The sequence below is a fragment of the Uranotaenia lowii genome, chromosome 2 (assembly GCF_029784155.1).
Source record: "Uranotaenia lowii strain MFRU-FL chromosome 2, ASM2978415v1, whole genome shotgun sequence".
Classification (NCBI taxonomy): Eukaryota; Metazoa; Arthropoda; class Insecta; order Diptera; family Culicidae; genus Uranotaenia; species Uranotaenia lowii.
Window position 1 is genome coordinate 150,966,877 of NC_073692.1, and position 17,151 is coordinate 150,984,027.

A 17,151-nucleotide genomic window follows, 5' to 3' on the forward strand; every position below is an offset into this window, starting at 1 on the left:
CTTGAAAAACGTGATAAAAAATATATATACACACGCACCCACAAATGCAATTACAGCTTAACAGTAAATTGTTGAGCTGAATCAATAGATTTCAAGAAAATAGTTGTAGAACTCATAATTTATGATATACCGTAAACTGGGGGGACTTTGATGACTTTTTTCATTCATTTTTTAATATTTTGGAAGGGGTTGCTTTTTCGTAACACCTAAAAGCTTTAAAACACTTACTGAAGTGAGGAGTATTAATTATGATCATTGATTGCAGTTAATTCAAACGACATTGGTGGTTATAATTAAATGTTTGTTACAAAACCAGACTTCAAGTTTCGGGGTAACTTTGATCACTATGGTTTTTACGTATCTCAACATCTTCAAATTTATTGTTTTGATGCCATTAAGCGCAGAAGGCTCAAAACATCGATAACAGTAATTTTTTGTTTGGACTCAATTGAATTTTTCAACGCTTTCAAAAACAAATATACTCAAAAGATGGGCAATGTTGCTGCCTACATTTAGGGGCAAATATTATAAACTTTTTTCAATATTTTTTGGCCTCAAAAACAAATGAAATTTTACCTTCATGCAATTCCCTAAGTCCTCGCACTGTTCCCATGTTCTTGTTTTCTTTAAACTTAACCATTTAATAGCGTTTATAGCCATTTTTTCTATACGGACTTTTTCATGGAAAATCACCGTTTTTTTTTTCAACATCCAAAAATTATCATCAAATGACCATAAAAATAACACTTAAACTAAACCTTAACCAAGAAAAAAAGTTGAACTTTCACAATAAACAACCCATTTGCTCCTAAATGCCTAAATTTGATCAGGAGAGATGTTTGTTTGTGAGCCTTCAAAAAACCCAGATATTTCAAGATTTTAAAATTACATTTTAAGTAACATTAAAAATCTCCTAACAAAAACCAAATTTAGCTAATTTGTAGCTCAACTTATAGGCTTTCAAACGTAGTAAACAGTTTTCAGATATTTAAACTTTAAACTTAGTTAATGATGATTATCTGCAAAAATTTCATGTTGATCAAAGTTGCCCCGCTGATCAAAGTTTCCCCATTTTACGGTAACTATGACCCATAACTAAATCTTTTAGTAAAAAGACAAAAAAAAGTCATCAGTTCGGCTTTTTATTGCAGCCTGATTTTGTAGCCGCCACTGACCGATCCCTTACTGGCGTACGACTTAAGCGCCACTCCGTTGGGAGATCGTACGCCACGGTTTAATATGCCCGGTGAGACTCCGCTGAGGGCGAGTCCATAAATTGTCCTTAAAAGTGATTAAGGACCGGATCAGATAGGGCTCTCCAAATAGCTAACCCAAAATGCGACGAAACTAACACATGACGAAATTGCTACCAATCAACATAAAATCCTTAGAACAACTCAGTTATAGATCGCCCATACCTGGCAATCTCATCACTGAGCTGACGACCTCCCGAATACCGAATGCAAACGACAGCTTAATTGCCCATGAACCCCCCAGGTCCTACCCCGGACTACCCCAGTTCGGTCAAAACTTTCAATTAAGTAAGAAAGAAATCAAATGACAATTACAATTTTAATTATTTATTTCCTAAATCCTAACATTTAAAGCATTCAAATTCTACCTATCCTATCATGCGTGCGACTCGTTAACGCCTAAATGTATTCCCCCCAAATCGTGCGTGTTTTATGCGACAAGCTTTAGAGCAACATAGCTTGTCGCACCCGGGCTTTTATGCTGCACCAGCGGGGTTTCCCTAAACGGTGGTACGGGAAATTCGACCTCTCGACTGGATTATGTTCGTGACGGGGCTATGTTAACCGTCCGCAAGCATATTTTGACGGAAAAAATTACATTTTCGTCATCCGATGACGACCCCTTCGATGCTATAATAGCTTTTCCAACGGAATGGACTCACCAGATCCTGTGCTCCTGTTACCTGGCGGCGATGGAGAGAGCTGTTGGCGGGCGGTGACGACTCCTAATGTCTTTTCTCGGATGCTGGCTGACGACTCAGATGCTCGAAGAAGGTGTCGATGGGGCGGCGAATGATGTTCGCACAAGCACGTGCGGCTGACGTGCTCGGTGGTTTGACCTGCGGTCAAAGGTCGTCGACCGACGCTGTGCTGCCTTACCTTGACCTTGAGCAGCACTTGGGTTGGCGATTGGTTGGCCGTGACAATGGTTGGCCCACACGGCCACGCGGAGTTCCCGGCACTCCCCCGAGACGCGATGTTGACGGAGCGCCTCGCTTCCGACGGGTCTGAACGTCGGGTGTTCCTGGTGTGGCGGGAAAATTAAGCAGCGGAGTGCTGCGTGATCCCTGGATTGATCCGCTTCTGGTGGGAAAAATGTGCTGTGCCTTCTTCGGCACAAAGAAATTAAATAACGCACGATTTATTCACACACGCACAATTTACCTGCAGTTTTTATGATGCAACGAATCACACGCTCTGACTATCTAGGCACGCAACTTCCCTAGCTTTTATATACCTAAATAAACGAATAATACTCTAATTATAATTGAAGGTCCTGACCGCACTTCAATTTACCAAAATTCGGACACAATCAATCTCGGCCCACGCGCACTTCCACTGCCGATCACACTCAAGAAACGTTTGATCGTCTCCTTGAGCTCTCAGAACAGGGAAGGTGACCTTGCTACGAACGCCCTCGGCGGAAGTTCATAATCCCTGAGAGTTCTATGAGATTATCTCAAGAGATAAGAATTTCGGCAGACGCATTAGAATCGCAGTAGCTAATTGGTTCTAACTGAAGCAATTCAACACCTCGCGGGAGAATGTATGAAATCTCCCCCAGCGTGTCAACCTGCATTACTCAAACCGTCGATCGCGCGAATCGATATTATGTTCGAGATCGATCGAGTGACGGACAAATTGGGTCTACTTAAAGGCGGAGAATAAATGTGAATTTTCGAACATGCGGACTGCTACATAACACCAGACTATTTTTACGAAAATTTGGTTATTGAATAATAACCAAATTTTCGTAAGGGGGCGAATATGAGAAAATTCAACCCTCTATTAAACTAAATGACGATATTTATGAATGGACTGGACTATTAAACTAAATATAATAATAAATAACAGGTACTATTGATAATCTTATAACTAACAGGTACTATGAATAAACTATTAATGGTTCATTGATCTTTGGTGTATTAATATTTGACATCACAGTTGGCTGACTTTAGTTTCGATGTATGAACAACAATAATTTCGGACAAACTGAACTCTAAACAGGTTAAGTCAACATTGAAACTACACAATTTTCATTAGAAAACCGTTTCAAGCTAACCGTACCGCACATGTTGAATGAAATCAACGCTCCTCCTAAATATCAGGTTCAATCTAATCATAGACAACTCCAAGCCCTCCGCTTGAATACGCCTAGACAGGTTTCACCGCAAAAATGAACATCTCAACAAACAATAATACAGGTTTATTCCGTTTCGAATAACTCCAACTTCTTGGAAAAAAAATCGTCACGGAATTTACCGCAAAGCGTTTAGTAAGTCACATCACGCCCATGCATAAGCTTGGGAAAAGTTTCATGACTATTAAAACGCAACGTCCACACAACTACTACAACAATAACATCAATGCAGAATCTAACGCCAAACATAGTGCTGGCTATTCATGCTTTCTGTTAGCATCAATGAAAGCTCAATCAGAATGATTGACTTTTACCACGTAACACATACATAAAACGTCCGAAATCATTCTTGCATTTATGTTGCTGCAAGCATAGCTTCCGAAGCACACTTGAATGCTTGTGCTATAAAGCTCAATGAAACAAAACTTCTGCTAACCATAATGAATAAACACACTAATACATCGAAACACTGTCTGCCGTGGCTGTAAACGTCAAAATTAATATGGTAAACAACTTAACATGGGTGGGAGTGGAAATTTTGTCTGCGGTTTTACAGCGGATTTTAATTTATTTTAAGCCATTTTAATCGATACATGCTAGTTGTTTTGTGGTAACTACTTTCGAGGTGAGTTTAACTGATTTTCAACTTATGGATATCATTTTTAGGAGTGACAATCGTGGTGGCGATATCACGAACGATCGTACCCGAGTGATGGATTTAATGTGTGGACGGATTCGTTCTGCTGGCGCAATAACCTAAAGCCAAACGGACGAATGCTACAACTGTGTTGGATGGTAGTTCCTGGCAACACTCAGGGAGGATAAGTTCCATAGAACAGGTGAGCTAGTGAACATTTACTGATGCTTTTTGTTTTCCGTTTTAGGTGGCGATCGGACAATGATGGGGAAGGCAACTCGAGTTGGATGCTACGCTACATTTCCATACATGCGATGTCACACGACACGGGGTGTCCATAAATAGCGCAACATCTCAAGGTAAACTTTTTAATTAAGTTTTTATTCAAAGAATATTTATCCAAATGAGTTCCTACTTAAGCTAAATATCAACTTATGATTTATTAAATTTAATATATAAATAATCAACTCTAACATGCTTAACTATATCAACGAAAAAAGGATAAATAATAGAAATTAAAGTACGGTAGAAAACTATTTACAAAATGAGGAATGGTAGTTACATGCATACGATGTTGCACGGTAATATGTGCCCTCTAATTATGCAACGTCTCAAGAAGCGAATTTCTAATCAATCTTGTGATTACGACCAACATTGCGGTGAAGTTGCAATCAAAGATTGACGATGTTTTTTTGTTTGGCAAATATTTAAATTCCGTTTGATTCGTGGGCTTTTCGGCAGGCTCGATTGACTTAGTCGCTCGACATGTCCTTCCGCAAAAGGCATGGAGATTAGTTGGTCATCATTTAAGCTTCCCCAAACTTAAACTCGCACTTTGTTTCCCATTCGGTACTCCTCATCAACGCTTTAAGAGCTCCGAGTTTTCTGGTTTATATAGGTCATCATTCACTAGATCTTGGCTAGATCTAGGAACTCGCTCTGACTTCTGGTCGAGGGGAAAGACCTTGCCAATCAACGTACGAAAAACGGTAATTTGTCTTAAAACTGTTAAAGAAGTAGTTTGGCTAATCTGCCAGAATTGTAATGTTGTTCTTGTCGTTTTTTTATGGTGGAGAACAAAAACGAGTACAATTTCTATTTGATATTTCCTGCAACCAGAGCTATTCGCGTCATGGTGCTTTGTCGTTACAGTCAAAACTGGAGTACATAGCTTGATAAATACACTGATTGAATTGATTTTCAGATTCAACCAGGATCAACAAATTTCTTTAGGAATTTGCAATTGAAGATTCCTAACGATTTCCCTTCAGGGCTAACTAAATCGTAGCAATGTCTTCCTACCAATCTCTTTACGATTGCGGGCACATATTTGGGTGCTAATTTCCCGCAAAATCCCTTCCCCTTGTCCGATTGTTCAGTATTTTTCTTTAGGACTTTTTCGCCTAAGGAATAAGTGGGGCAATTTGAGTTCGATCGTAAATTATATTGCTTGGAATGTTTCTGATATGCTAATTGTAGGTTTTTTTGGATATCCGCGTACATTTTCTTCCGGTCTTCGTCGTCGATCTCGTTCGTATTACCATTTGGTGAGTCGCGTAAACTACGATATTCGGTTCCCTTGCTGACCATGTTCCGACCGAAAAGAGCGAAGAACGGAGAGTAACGTGTTGCGTCGTGCGTGGTGTTGCGTATGGCGTTGGCGATCTTCTGGATGTTGTTCGCCCATTCTTTATGATCTTTCACGATCGATGCGCGTAGAGCTGTGGTGATCACCCGATTGACTCTTTCGGTGTCGTTGATTTGCGGATGATAGTTGGGCGTTCTCCAATGCGTAACCTGATAACGCTTCAACAAATCTTGGAATGTGGCGGAAATGAATTGGGAACCGTTGTCAGAAAGGATCACCTCTGGAGCTCCGAACAGCAGAAATATGTGGTTTTCCACGAACTGAACAAGAGATTCTGCGGTGGCTAGTCTGAACGGCTGGACTAGTATAAATTTGGTGAACAAATCTGTCACGACTAGCAGACATGTGTTCCTGTTTTTGCCAGATATTGGAAGCGGACCAACGTAATCCATGGTTACGAACTGCCACGGATATTCTGCAGTTTTCTTCTGCTCAGCCATCGGTGGTGTTGAGTTCTGATTCGAAGCTTTGCTCATTTGACAACGAACACAATTCCTACAGAAGTTTTTAACCTCGCTGCTCATCAAGGGCCAGAAAAATCGTTCTCTAATTAGAGTTAGCGTTTTATCTGGTCCGAGGTGAGCCTGATTGTGGGAGGACTCGATGATTTCTCTCCTCTCCGCTTTCGGCGGGTAACGTTTCCATTGAAACCTGGGGTCTTCGACTTTTCCTAGCTGCTTCACGTATTTGAAAATTTGACCTTCTACCACTCGAAAGTCTGCGAAGTCCGCTGGATGTTTCCTGATGTTTTCGATCAGCTGCTGGTACTCGTCATCGGTCTGGGAAATCGCGAAAATCGACTCAACGGATCGGGAAAGGCAATCAGCAAGGATATTGCATTTTCCCTTTCTGTACTCTAGCTCGATATCGTACGATTGGATTTTGAGTGCCCACCGAAGCAGCTTTGCGTTACCGGTTTCGACTCCCATCGTGAAAAGCCAGAGAAGGCTGCGTGCGTCCGTCACAACCTTGAAGCGCGTACCCTCGACGAAATGGCGAAAGTGCTCAATGGCTAGCAATACGCCAAGGCATTCCTTCTCCACGCTCGCGTACTTGCGTTGCGTACTGCTCAGCTTCTTACTGAAATAGGCGATGACCTTAGACTGGCCTTCCACGTTTTGAATCAGGGCGGCTCCCACGGCATTGTCCGATGCGTCTGATTCGATTGAAAACGGTAAGTCGAAGTTGGGGTTTCCGAGAATCGGGGCTGATATTAGGGCGGACTTTAGTTCCTCGAATGCGGATTCAGCGGCTTCAGTCCAGATGAACTTCCCTTTAGCTTTCTTCAAGAGGTCGGAGATCGGGGCTACTACTCTGCTGTACTCCTTGATGAAGCGCTGGTAGAAACCTGCGAGGCCTAGCAATCGACGAACGTCCTTTACGCTTCGCGGCCTTGCGTAATCGAGGATCGGCGAAATTCTAGCGTTGTCAATCGCGACTCCATCTTCGGTCAAAAGGTACCCTAGGTAAGTGACCTTTTTCCTGCAGAACCTGCTCTTATCCAAAGAGATGGTCAGCTTGGCTTTGGATAGTCTTTCGGCGACGATGTTTAAGAGGTGGATGTGTTCGGGGTATGACTTCGTGGCGATGACTATGTCATCGAGGTACACGAAGACATTGGGCTCTAGGTCGAATCCTATGACCTTATCCATCAATCGGCACATCGAGAACCCTGCGTTGCATAGACCGAACGCGCACACCTTGAAGCGGAACAAACCACGGCTAGTCCTGAACGCTGTATAATCTCGAGATTCCTCTTTGAGGGGAATCTGGAAATACGCGTCCTTGAGGTCCACCACCGAAAAATACTTTGCCTTCTCCAGTTTATGAAAGATTTCTCCCATGTTCCTCATGGGGTAGGAATCTTTCTTGGTCCAAGCGTTGATGTTGCGAGAGTCCAAACAAACTCTTAGTTTTCCGTTCGCTTTACGAACAGGGACTAAGCAGTTGGCCCACTCGCTTGAGCATTCCTCGATAGCATCCATGCGTTTGTAACGATCGATTTCGGCGTCCATTTCGGACTGTATGGCCGGCGAACACCGATAGAGTGGCTGACGTCTCGGTGTAGCACCTTCCTTGAGGACGATTTCGTGCTGCAACAGATGAGTCCTTCCAAGATGATCTGCTGTAGTTACGGGGAACTTCTTGATGATCTCGACCTACTGCTTCCTCTCCTCCGATGACAACTCGTGTTCAGTCTCGATCGTTTCGGCTGTCGTCTTCGAAGGCTCCGGGAATTCAAGGGCGGGGATGTCTAGAGATTCATCTGGTTCTGTTGGTTTCAGCATTGGTAGAGATTCGATGGGTAGAATGGTGAAGTTTATCTCTGGAACACTGCAGCCTTCTGTGTTTTCCGTTTCTACGGTGGCCAATGTCTCGAATCCGTTCTCACCTTCCATCATGGGTTTGATTCCGAACGACTTCCAGAAGTTGTATCCCAGGATGAGTTTCCTACAAACCTGAGGTACAACAACTGTCGGAATGACTCTCGTAATACCTTTGAACTCGATCGGCAAGTTCACGAGTCCCAGACATTCGTGTGTGGTCTTGTCGGCAGTCACTATTTTTACTGGACTTGGTTGGAGTTTAAGGCCGTTCCTTTCTGCGATATCTTCCACGCTCGTTACGCTGACACTCGCTCCTGAATCGAGTAAGGCTTCGTATTCTTGATCGAATATTTTGACTGCGATATAAGGACAACGTTCAGCTTGGATCCTTACCTCGCAAACTCTCTGTATCGGGTCGTCGTATTCGTCGGGTTTTAAATTGGGAACTTTGTTGTAAGTTGGAATGTTCGTGTTCCCTCGCTTACATTCCGAACTCAGTTTTCCGAACCTCTTCTCGGATTACGCGGGTGCTTGTCGCAGTATGTTGACGTCACGTCCGGTGTTCCGCAAACGTAGCAAAAAATCTTTTTTGGCTCTTGACATAGTCTCCAAAAATGACCATTTTTGCGACAATTCCAGCAAAACACCTGCGGCTTCTCTACTTTGACCTGGCTTGTCGATTGCTGGGGGGATGACTGCTCGTTCTGTCGTTGCTCTCGAGGCCAGCGCTTCCTCTCGAAACGCCGATCGATGGCGTTGACTTCCTCCGACTCAGAATAGGACGAATAGAGTTCATCGCGGTCTTCCCTCTGTGTGTCGATGTGATGCACTGGATTCGCCGTTCTCGGAGGATTTTCGCGGTTTCGAAAAGCAGGGTCATTGGCGTCGATTCTGTATGCGTAGTACTCGAGTTTACGCAGATTCGTTACGCTACGGCAAGACAACCTTGATCTGTAGTGGTCCCTCATATTGTCCCATATGATCTCGAATAACCGATCGCTGTCCATTGGACAGGTCAGCATTTTGTTCATGCGTTCTATCTCCATCTTGAACGTCAGAAATGTCTCGTTCCGGCTTTGCTTTCGCGTGTAGATTCGCTGCCTGTTGCCTTGATCCTTGTTAGGGTTGCCATACATATAACGGATGCTGTTCTCGAAGTCCTTCCAATCAATGAATTCGTCGGCGTAGCATATGTACCAATCATAAGCTTCGCGGCGAAGAATGGTATGGATTCGTTGTAGAAGCACGTCCTCGCTGATTCGGTCCATTTGTGCTAGCTTTCGTACCTTATGCAGGAAATCTTCGAGGGGTCGATGGCGATTGTCCCCGTCGAATGTAAGATGCCACTTTTCCATTCGACGGTCGGCATTCTGAATCTCCGCATCCGTAATTCTACGGATATTAGACTGCCTGGAATAGCTTCTTCTTCCTCCGTTTGGGTGAATGTCGTCTTCGCGGGGGTGGCGGACTCTTCTAGGAATTTGGTTTCGATGATGAATTGGCTGGGGATGCCTGTTCTCTAATCTCTCAAACCTTTCGTCTTCGTCTGAGTCCAAGAAGCTCGATGATTGACTAAGAGGATAACCGTCGTTGTCATCTTCGAACTCCGGGTCGTTCAGGTAACGTCGTTCCTTAAGATTGGAGTAAAGTTGTGGTTCATTCCGGCGCACTGGTCGGGCTGGCTCGTGATGTTTTGGTGTTGCTCTGTAGCTCAATCTTGTTTTAGGCTCCCTTTGAACGTCAGAATATCTCCGTTGCTCTTGATCGTTGATCCTAGCCTCCGCAAAATCGATCCTCGTGTCCTCAACTCTAAGTTTCGGGTGCTGATCGTCGTTAGCTTTCGACCACATTTGAACGAGTTCGTTCTCAAGCTCAGCGATACGTCTAAGCAGTCTCGCTTTCTCTTCGTCGTCCTGGGATGTCGATGGTCTGGTGTGTTTCGGGGTTGTTCCTGTTCTGCTTTCCCGATGACCTGGTTCCGCCTGATTAACTGGTTCAGGAAATCTTAAGGGGCTGCCTCCAGTAGCTAGGTTCGAATCAGTGTATCCGGTTGTCGGTTCTAGAGCCTCTTGCTGCAAGGGACCTGTCACGATGTCCTGGTAAGGTGCCCTTTTTTGAACTGGTTTGTCCGGACAGAATCTGGTCAACATTTGTCTTATTTCGTTCGTGAGCTCCTTGACCATACCAAGAGATGGCTGATCTGTAGCACGACATCTGCTTGCTCTCAGGAAGTAATGCTTAAGGCGTGAAATAGAAGCTTCATCCAATCGGTTCTCCAATTTCCTTCCAAGTTCATTGATTTTTCCCGCAATATAATCGAATTCCTGGTCTATGGTGTACGGTGAAGTCCACTCTCGGTTCTCCCTTACGTCCTCGTGAAAAAGTCTGCGGAGCAACCTACGTTTCTCTTCTTGGTCGGTACCTAGCTCTTTTTCGTCGTAAACCGATTTTCGGATCAGAAGCTCGTAACTAACTTCCTCTTCCGTTAGATGGTCAGCTTTGGGGAATTTGTGTGCCATTTTTATAATTATATAAACACTTATTTTATGAAATATTCACTTCACTTTATAAATGATTGATTACGCGATAATAATAAATTTTATTGAACGATAAACATAAATAATATATTTACAATTTATTAAACTATTCTAAATTAAAGATTTAATTACTAATAAGTACGTTTAAATGTGAATAAATATCAACATATAAACAGAAAATAACTAATCACTGAATAAATATATCTCAATTTCACAATTACACTAATCCACGAAAATAAATCTAAAAACGTGAATCAATAATAACAAAATAAGTAAAGAAGTACGAAATTAAATTAGTAAATAATTATCTAATTAAATAAGCTATCAATAAATTAATAAACTAGGAAGAACAATAACTATAAATAACAAGTAACTAATAGTGAGAATAAATAAACTCTAATTTAATAATTTACTAATAACTATAAGAATAAATAAATAAATATTTACAAATTTAATACACAACGAATTCCCAAGTGATCTAGAATTGTGGAAATTCTAAATTGTTAATTTCTCTCCTAATAATTATTATCACACAGAATTGAATAATTAACGGCTGAACTAAATCGAGAACAAGATTATCACAGTTTGAGTAACGTTTAAATAAACAACTGTAATGACGAAATTCGCTATTATAATACTGATAATAAATAACGAATAACCTCGCAATGCACTAGAATAATAAATAACGATTAATCAGAAACAGCAATATAAATAACGATGAACAAGTATATCAAATTAACACCCACACTGTAATTAAATAGCTCAATATTACTCACGATATATTCTATGATATTTTATTCTATATTTTGTTAATTTTGTTTCTTTTTTTACTTCCAGATAAGTTTCACAACCGGAAGAAAGTGTGAGATGTTCAATCAAACACGCAGAACAATACCGATAATATCAGTACGCAGATCCCAAATATTATTGTATTCTAAATCACTATACGCAATGAACCTTAAACAACACTAAGTACCTGAATATTGTACCTCATAAACTCCAAAAATACCAAGCCTATATGTGGCTGAATAGTGATAAGTCCTTCAGATAACTCATCTAATTAGTAGATGAAATGTAGTCTTTCAACCAATGTTGAGGTCATTTAGCTAGTAGTTTATACTGATATGAGAATATATTGTAGTTTTCGATAGTTTTTCATTTAGGTGTTTTTTTGTAGCTGAATTGTCCTTACAAAACTGTATCTTGTTCTTGATTTCGACATAATATACTGTAATCAAAAATCCATAGAGTTATTCTTCGCAAACAAAGAAATAGAACAACTTTTGGGTACTAATATGTAACCCTTTCTCCAGAAAAACTCAATATTAAATTCAACGCTGAAGCGAAATCTCCACAAAAAAATGCCCCACGTTGGGCGCCAAGATGTAGCCGCCACTGACCGATCCCTTACTGGCGTACGACTTAAGCGCCACTCCGTTGGGAGATCGTACGCCACGGTTTAATATGCCCGGTGAGACTCCGCTGAGGGCGAGTCCATAAATTGTCCTTAAAAGTGATTAAGGACCGGATCAGATAGGGCTCTCCAAATAGCTAACCCAAAATGCGACGAAACTAACACATGACGAAATTGCTACCAATCAACATAAAATCCTTAGAACAACTCAGTTATAGATCGCCCATACCTGGCAATCTCATCACTGAGCTGACGACCTCCCGAATACCGAATGCAAACGACAGCTTAATTGCCCATGAACCCCCCAGGTCCTACCCCGGACTACCCCAGTTCGGTCAAAACTTTCAATTAAGTAAGAAAGAAATCAAATGACAATTACAATTTTAATTATTTATTTCCTAAATCCTAACATTTAAAGCATTCAAATTCTACCTATCCTATCATGCGTGCGACTCGTTAACGCCTAAATGTATTCCCCCCAAATCGTGCGTGTTTTATGCGACAAGCTTTAGAGCAACATAGCTTGTCGCACCCGGGCTTTTATGCTGCACCAGCGGGGTTTCCCTAAACGGTGGTACGGGAAATTCGACCTCTCGACTGGATTATGTTCGTGACGGGGCTATGTTAACCGTCCGCAAGCATATTTTGACGGAAAAAATTACATTTTCGTCATCCGATGACGACCCCTTCGATGCTATAATAGCTTTTCCAACGGAATGGACTCACCAGATCCTGTGCTCCTGTTACCTGGCGGCGATGGAGAGAGCTGTTGGCGGGCGGTGACGACTCCTAATGTCTTTTCTCGGATGCTGGCTGACGACTCAGATGCTCGAAGAAGGTGTCGATGGGGCGGCGAATGATGTTCGCACAAGCACGTGCGGCTGACGTGCTCGGTGGTTTGACCTGCGGTCAAAGGTCGTCGACCGACGCTGTGCTGCCTTACCTTGACCTTGAGCAGCACTTGGGTTGGCGATTGGTTGGCCGTGACAATGGTTGGCCCACACGGCCACGCGGAGTTCCCGGCACTCCCCCGAGACGCGATGTTGACGGAGCGCCTCGCTTCCGACGGGTCTGAACGTCGGGTGTTCCTGGTGTGGCGGGAAAATTAAGCAGCGGAGTGCTGCGTGATCCCTGGATTGATCCGCTTCTGGTGGGAAAAATGTGCTGTGCCTTCTTCGGCACAAAGAAATTAAATAACGCACGATTTATTCACACACGCACAATTTACCTGCAGTTTTTATGATGCAACGAATCACACGCTCTGACTATCTAGGCACGCAACTTCCCTAGCTTTTATATACCTAAATAAACGAATAATACTCTAATTATAATTGAAGGTCCTGACCGCACTTCAATTTACCAAAATTCGGACACAATCAATCTCGGCCCACGCGCACTTCCACTGCCGATCACACTCAAGAAACGTTTGATCGTCTCCTTGAGCTCTCAGAACAGGGAAGGTGACCTTGCTACGAACGCCCTCGGCGGAAGTTCATAATCCCTGAGAGTTCTATGAGATTATCTCAAGAGATAAGAATTTCGGCAGACGCATTAGAATCGCAGTAGCTAATTGGTTCTAACTGAAGCAATTCAACACCTCGCGGGAGAATGTATGAAATCTCCCCCAGCGTGTCAACCTGCATTACTCAAACCGTCGATCGCGCGAATCGATATTATGTTCGAGATCGATCGAGTGACGGACAAATTGGGTCTACTTAAAGGCGGAGAATAAATGTGAATTTTCGAACATGCGGACTGCTACAATTTATCCTGATTTTAAAAGTCATGGTTCCCTGAATTTTGGAAAAAAAATGTTGGCAACCCTGGGTACGAATAAGGTGTCAGATAACGCCCAATTGAAGTAGTTTTCGTCGCTTTAGAAAGAAATGAAATTTTCGTATGTTCACTGCCTCCACTTTGGTAGGTAACTGCTGTTTTTCAACTTTCATACGATCTTTCTATAATGTATATTACACTGAGTCGATTTGAGGTCATTTTTGAATTTCTCGAACAGCAGTTATGCTTTGGTTCAAAACTCATCCATGATTTTTCCCAGAATTTTAAGTTTTAAGTTTGTATGGAAAAAATGAATATTTTGTATTAAAAAATCAACGTCATTTTTGTTTCTTCTGTGGGACCGACTATTTTTTTTAAATATTTCTGGGCCTGAATTACAATTGGTTCTTAAATTAATAAACATCTGCATGAGTTATCTGTTAGTGTATACAACAAGTTGGTGCAATTTTTGGGAGAAAAGTTGCCTGATATTATGATACCTGAAAAAAAAGTTGCATTTCACCTACAGGCAGAGCTTTAATTCAATTTTACCAAATGACATATGATTATGCTTCAATTGGACAACAACCTTTTGTTGCTTTTATTACCAAAAATAAACCGCAACAACCCTTTTATCACGATCGAATAAAGGACCCACATGCCATCTGACATCGAAGGAAATGTACTTCGAAAAGTTTTACAAGTTGGTGGCATTTAAGAGCTTTGTGGTGATCGAAGTCCATCCAACGTAAAGAGTCTGTCATCTTCAATTTAGTTTTCTGCTCTCTGATAAATTGTATAATTATATTCACGGAAACGGCTTTTTATTTTTATCACCAAGAGAAAAAAAAAGACTTTCGGTGTTGTTTTTTTCGAATTTCCTTGAACCGATAAAATGACAGAGTAATAGCTCCTATTTAGACGATGTGCGTAAAATTGCTGCTGGAACAGTGTGATCGGCTTTTAAAACTTCAAGCTCCTAATGACAGGGTAGACACGAAGAGACACGACAAAGTCCCACCTCAGCTCGGAATCGAAGCTATGAAAGGGTTGATCGGCTTCTGGCCACCATATGGTCGCTTCTCTCGGTCGGTGGTCGTCGATTCTGATAAACGGTTATCAACTCCAAGGTAAAGGAATGAAAAAATGGGTAAACCAAAGTTTGGAAAAAAAAAAACAAAACCGTTTTGCGTGTCGTGGTTCGGGAAAAAAGGTGTTGCCGTTTATTATTCCAAATAGTCTATACTTTCGCTTAGGGTTTTCAATTATCCAACACCGAAGCGGCCTGGATGGTGAAGAATCCAGCACCCGAAGCGTCGCCCGACGTCAACCGAAGGGATCTTCGTCCGGGGGCAAAATGGTTTTGTGTGTTACAATTTTACGTGTCAGATTTGGGACACTAATAATGCGTTGATGATGATCGGCAATGATCGGGTCCGGTTCGTTCCAAGTCACGCAATCTCCTGCTTTTCGAAAGCAGCCCTTTTACTGAAATGTGCTGATTGATAGTTTGTTTAAGAGATAACGATTGTTTGTCTAAGGCGGAAGGATGACTCAAGTTAACAGCTGTTTGAGACATGAGGTTTCGGGATAAAATTTCCTCCTTTTAAAATTCAGTAACAGGAGAAACACTTGAGACAATTTTTTTGTTAAGCACTTTAAGCCTCTTGAAAAACAATTTTTTTTTATCAAGTAGCCGTTATAAAGCTTAAAATGGTTTTTTAATTAGTAGTTTTTTTAATAGTAATTTTTGTTGTCTTGACTACACCTTTCAAAAATAAATGAAATTTTCAAAATTATTCAAATTTTTATTGTTTGTGGGCACATTTTAAATAAAATTACAACAGAATTCAAAAGCATCCGCTATAAAATGGGAGCTGTAGCTGGAGCAAGGATCCCATTTTTTCATAATCAAAACCCCTCTCACATGGCCGTAGGAACGGGGGGGGTTCTGGGGGTTAAACCCCCCCCCCCCCCATGAGGGTTCAAAACAGCAAGTGAAGTATTGTACTTTACACTCAACATTTTAAATCTATATATATAAAAATGAATGTTTGTCTGTCTGTCTGTTCCCTATAGACTCGGAAACTACAGAACCGATCATCGTCAAAATTGGCATTTGAGGGTTTTTGAGGCCGGGGATGGTTTCTGTAATAGTCAAAACTCCATCCGACTTAAGGGAAGGGGGGCTTCCATACTAAATTTGTAGTTTTTCGGAACAAATTAAAGTCATGACATACATTTTCTCGAGATTTTTCTTCCTTTGGGCGGTTTGTTTTTCGTCTCCAAGGTCGAGGCGTCGAGCCAACGTCGCAAAAGGATAGTAACGATGGCATAGCATACTGATCAGTGGGAATATTTTGGCGCGTATTTCTCAACCAAGCATATTTTCAATGCAAGGGGTGGCGATATGAAGCCTTGATGTAATTTTTTTTCTACTCAATTTCAAGCTCATTTGTACAGCACATGGTTATGAATGACGCCTAGATGAGACCCAGGTTGACATTTTGCCGATCGATTAAAACATATACCTACATTTTGTTTTGTCAAAACTGTAATTGAAAAGTCATGGCATCCATTTTGTGAGATTTTCTTTTATTTGAGGGGTTTGTTTTTCGTCTCTATGGTCAAGCAAACGTCGTCGTCGCAAGTGGATAGTAACTAAAGCATACTGTTCATTGATCGCTGGAAAAATTCAACAATCAGGCGCCGTTTTCTCAACCAAGTACCTTTATTTCTTATGCACGTGGGAGCGATATGCAACCTAGATGTGTTTTTTTCTTGCTTAATTGCACGTGGTAATAAATGACGCCTAGATGTGACACGGATTGGTATTTTATCAATCGAATCAAAACCAATTGAAAGATTTGCAAAAATACTTCCATATTTAGTTCGTGTTAATGTAGGCAGCATTCGACTTTTCATTCAAGGAACATTAGAACATGTTCAAACGTTCAACTTTTTCTGTTAAAAAAAAATAAAAATTATGTTTTCTTCTAGAAATTGTTACTTCAGCCAAAAAACACAACTGAAACGAATTTAGAAATGAAAATGGGAGCTTTTTATTTTAAATAATTCTGAAAAAAACCATCGTACTTTTTGCTTACATACCAATTCAAGTACGTACTTAACATGAAAAGTGTTTTTTTGTTACATGGCTGCATAAAAGAGACTTTTTATTCGCTTCGTTTTTGAAAAGCGAGACTTTAGAACTGATATTCAACTGGAAGCAAAATTTTTACGAAAATTTTTTAGTATACCGTTAAAGTGGTCAAAACAATATTTCCTCCTGTAAACTTACACGACATGGGACAAGGGTAAACGGGGGGTATTCCGAATGTTGAAACTGAAGCGAATATTGAAAATTCTTAAATGGCTTTGTAAATGAAGGTCATTCCCTTTGAACAGCATTCGTTAAA

At 41.4% G+C, this 17,151-nt stretch overlaps 1 protein-coding gene and 1 long non-coding RNA gene across 2 annotated transcripts in view; one reads left to right on the plus strand and one right to left on the minus strand.

The window, feature by feature from the left end:
* LOC129746328 (T-box protein H15-like) overlaps window positions 1–17,151 on the minus strand; it is a 222,838-nt gene that overhangs the window by 183,146 nt on the left and 22,541 nt on the right. The gene's annotated exons all lie outside the window — the stretch shown is intronic.
* Window positions 3,896–11,666, plus strand: LOC129746330 (uncharacterized). The gene is made up of 3 exons (XR_008737292.1): window positions 3,896–4,003; window positions 4,060–4,389; window positions 11,380–11,666. It is a non-coding gene; the product is annotated as an uncharacterized LOC129746330 (long non-coding RNA).